We start from the raw sequence: 4831 nt of genomic DNA on the forward strand, positions 1-4831 counted from the left end.
AAAAAAAAAAAGAGGAGTCAACAGGGCATCTGATATGACAATATATTTTTGGAAGAAAGAAATCAAATAATACCGTGATAATTTATAGTTTTGAAAGAGTTGAAGCCTAATAGAGGGTAAAAGAAACAGGAAGCAAGCCAATCTGTGCCCCCTCCCTTACTCCCTTATTCTAGAAGGATCAGAAATTAGAGGCACTAGTCTCTCAGATGACAGGGGTAAGGAATAGTTTATATAAGGGTTATATAGTTTATATAATATTTCTAGTTTATAAAGTTTTATAGGTCCCCACATCCATTCTTCTCTAATTAAGCCCAGGAAAACTCCCAGAAGGAGACGTGAGGTTTGTTCCCCAGAGAAACTGAACCAGAGTGACCCAGGGAAGGGAGGGCAGAACATGAAACCAGACTGAAAACTGGGATTTAAGAGAAAATCACTATATTAATTTAATGACTGCTATGACAAATTACCATAAACTGGTTGGCTTTAGTTTTTTGTTTTTTGAAACAGAGTCTCAAACTTGTCAACGTAGATAGAGTGCTGTAGTGTCACAGCTCACAGCAACCTCAAACTCTTGGGCTCCAGTGATCCTCTTGCCTCAGCCTCCCAAGTATCTAGGACTACAGGCATCTGCCACAATGCCCAGCTATTTTTAGAGGCAGGGTCTCACTCTTGCTCAGGCTGGTCTCGAACCTGTGAACTCAGGCAATCCACCTGCCTCCACCTCCCATAGTGCTAGGATTACAAGCGTGAGCCACTGCACCCAGCCCAACTGGTTGGCTTTAAAACAACAATTTTTTCTTCTTTTTTTGTAGAGACAGTCTCACTTTATCACCCTTGGTAGAGTGCCATAGCATCACAGCTCACAGCAACCTCCAACTCCTGGGCTTAGGCTATTCTCCTGCCTCAACCTCCTGAGTAGCTGGGACCACAGGCACCTGCCACAACACCCAGCTATTTTTTTGTTACAGTTTGGCTGGGGCCGGGCCTGAACCCACCACCCTAGGTGTATAGGGCCGGCACCCTACTCACTGAGCCACAGGTGCCGCCCAAAACAACAAATTTGTTTATTTCATTGTTATAGAGGCCAGAAATCTGAAATCAAGGTGTCAGCAGCTTTACAGTTCCCTCCAAAGTCTCCTGAAAAGAATCTCTTGCTTGGGCAGTGCCGGTGGCTCAGTCAGCAGGTGCCAGCCACATACACTGAAGGTGGTGGGTTGGAACCTGGCCCAGGGCCTGCTAAACAACAATGACAACTATAATCAAAAAATAGCTGGGAGTTGTGGTGGGTGCCTGTAGTCCCAGCTACTTGGGAGGCTGAGGCAGGAAAATTGGAAAAGTCCAAGAGTTTGAGGTTGCTGTGAGGTATGATGCCACAGCACTCTACTGAGGACAACATAATGAGACTCTGTCTCAAAAAAAAAAAAAAAGGAATCTCTTCCTTGTCATTCTAGCTTCTGGTCACTCCAGGTGTTCCCTAGCTTATGGCCACATCCTTCCGATCTTGGCTACATCATCACATTATCTCCTCTGTGAGGATCTCCATCCAATCTCCCTCTCCTCTCTCTTACAAGGGTAATTTTATTTAGGGCCCAACTGGATAATCTTCCTAAAATCCTTAACATAATCATATCTTTTGTTATTTATTAATTTATTAATATTAATTTATTAATTAATTTTGTTATTTATTAATAAATTTATTTTTGAGACAGAGTCTCACTATGTCGCACTCGGTAGAGTGCCGTGGCATTACTGCTCACAGCAACCTAAAACTCTTGGGCTTAAGCAATCCTCTTGCCTCAGCCCCCTGAGTAGCTGGGACTACAGGTGCCTGCCACAATGCCCAGCTGATTTTTGTATTTTTAGTGGAGACAGAGTCTTACTCTTGCTCAGACTGGTATCCAGCTTGTGAGCACAGGCAATCCACCCACCTTGGCCTCCCAGAGTGCTAGAATTATAGGCGTAAGCCACTGCACCCACCCTATACAAGATAATTTTAACTCTTTGGTTAGATAAGGTAGTAACAGATTCTAGAGATTAGGAAATAAATATATTAGAACTTCTGTAAGTTGACCACCCAAGCGACTGTAACAAACTGGTGAACATATGGATTTAAGCCTACTGTACTGATACATTCACTGGTGTATGTCTGGTCTATGAAAATTAGGTCAATTTAAAGAGGTAATTAACTGTGGAGATTCTAGTTTATATCTTTGGGAGGAGTCATTTTTTCTGTCTGCCACAGTTATCATACTGAAGGATGAGACCCCTTTTCCTCTCCAGTTACCAGTGCACGATTAGCCAGAATTTCGCCCACCAGTCAGAAAACTGGAGCATTCTTCTCTGGAGAGACTGACTAGTTTCAGAATAAAACACAGATACTGATACTTTCACTGCCTGCTTATTGCACAAGGAAACCTCCCCCCCTCCACCCATTCATCAACAGGCCTCTCTGAACACACAGAGCTTCTAATTAGTTTTTTTAGTTCCACACTCTTAGATAAGAACGTACAGTCACAGTTCACAAGACATCGGAGGAAACCTTCCAATAAGGAAAAATGGAACCAAAACAAACAAGAAAAAGTAAGACTTGGAAGAAACAAAAAGAATAAGCAATAGGAAAAGATTTTTTTTTAATGTATAAAATTTATGTTTTTAGGTACAAGAGAAAACATCAATCTGTGAAATAAATACAGGATGCTTGATATGGTTATGATATTTGTGCCCTCCAAATCTCATGGTGAAATTTGATCCCCATCAGAGGTGGGGCCTTTGGGGAAGTGTTTGTGTCCTGGGGATAGATCCCCCATCAATGGCATGGTCCGTCTTTGGTCTTTGTGGTAACCAGTGAGTTCTTGCTGGATTAGTCCCTGGGAGAACTGATTGTTAAGAAGAGCCTAATTCTTTCCTTTGGTTTCTAGCACCCTCTTGTCCCTTTCCCCCAGGAGTGGAAGTTTCCTAAAGCTTTCACCAGAAGCAGATGCTGGCACCAAGCGTCTTGTACAGCTTGCAGAACTATAAGTCAAATAAACCTCTTTTCTCTGTAAATTACCCAACCCCCAGTATTTCATTATAGTCATACAAAGTGGGACTAAGACAATGCTATTGTTTATAAATCAAAGAAAAGAAGTGATAGGCTCAGGCGGTGCCTGTGGCTCAAGGAGTAGGGCGCTGGCCCCATATACCAGAGGTGGCGGGTTCAAATCCGGTCTCAGCCAAAAATTGCAACCAAAAAAAAAAAGAAGTGATAGGCTCAGCACTTGTAGTTCAGTGGTTAGGGTGCTGGCCACATACGCCCAGGCCTGCTAAACAACAATGACAACTACTACAAAAAGTAGCCGGGCATTATGAGGGGCTATTGTAGTCCCAGCTACTTGAGAGGCCGAGAAGAGAATCGCTTAAGCCCAAGAGTTTGAGGTTGCTGTGAGCTGTGACGCCATGGTACCCTACCAAGGGCAACATACTGAGATTCTGTCGCAAAAAAAAAAAAAAAAAACTGATAGAAATTAAAAATATGATAACCAGGCCTGGCATAATGGCTCATGCCTGTCATCCTAGCATTCTGGGAGGCCAAGGTGGGTGGACGGCTTAAACTCAGGAGTCCAAGACCAACCTGAGCAAAGTTGAGACCCCACCCCTACTAAAAATAGAAATAAACTAGCTGGGAGTTGTAGCAGGTGCCTGTAGGTTTAAAGTCAGTCTAGGCAATATAGTGAGACCCCATCTTTAAAAATATACAAATATAAGGCTAGGCCCAGTGGCTCACACCTATAATCCTGGCACTCTGGGAGACTGAGGCAGATGGATTGCTTGAGCTCAGGCGTTCAAGACCAGCCTGAACAAGAGCAAGACCACAATGTTGTGGCAGGTGCCTGTAGTCCCAGCTACACTTGAGACCAAGAGTTTGAGGTTGCTGTGTACTATGTTGCTATAGCACTCTACTGAGGATAACAAGGGTATCCTAAGGATAACTGAGGACTCTGTCTCAAAAAATAAATTAAAATATACAAATATAAATATAAATAAAAATATAAACAACTGTCATAAAGATGCTCAAATATCTAAAGGAAGACACAGAGAAAGTAGAGGAAATGAGGGGTGTGGACAAAATGGAAATAACAATTAAAAAACAAACAAAAAAACCCCAAAAGTGGCAGTGCCTGTAGCTGCTGATGAGGTACACCAAGGCAGGCAGGTTTGAATTGGCCCGAGCCCACTAAACAACAACGACAACTGCAACAAAAAAAATAGCCAGCATTGCAGCAGGAGCCTATAGTCCCAGCTACTTGAAGGCTGAGGCAAGAGAATCACTTAAGCCCAAGAGTTTGAAATTGCTATGACGTCACCACACACTACCCACACGATATAGTGAGACTCTGTCTCAAAAAAAAAAAAAATCTTCAATAAGATTATCAGTGGATTTCTCATGAGGAGGTCAGAAGGCAGTTGTATATTCAAAGAAAGAGAAAAAAGAACTATCATCCAGGAACCCTATATCTGGCAAAACTATCCTTCAAAAATGAGGGAGAAATTAAGACATTCTCAACAAACAGAAGTGAAGGGAATTCATTACCACTAGGCCTGCTCTGCAAGAAATGCACAAGAAAGTCCTACAGGGTGAAATAAAAGGAGACTAGACGTTAACTAAGCTGTATGAAGAAATAAAGATCTCAGTAAAGGTAGGTATGTGGGCAATTATAAAAGTTATTATTATTATAACAATGGTTTATAACTTTATTTTCTTGCTTTATCCATGATTTAAGAGACTGAAACATTTTTTTAAGAACAGTTATTAGTATAAAAGTTAAGGTCGGCTCGGCGCCTGTGGCTCAAG

Source organism: Otolemur garnettii, unplaced genomic scaffold, assembly GCF_000181295.1.
Source record: "Otolemur garnettii isolate 467f Iridium unplaced genomic scaffold, OtoGar3 scaffold00043, whole genome shotgun sequence".
NCBI lineage: Eukaryota > Metazoa > Chordata > Mammalia > Primates > Galagidae > Otolemur > Otolemur garnettii.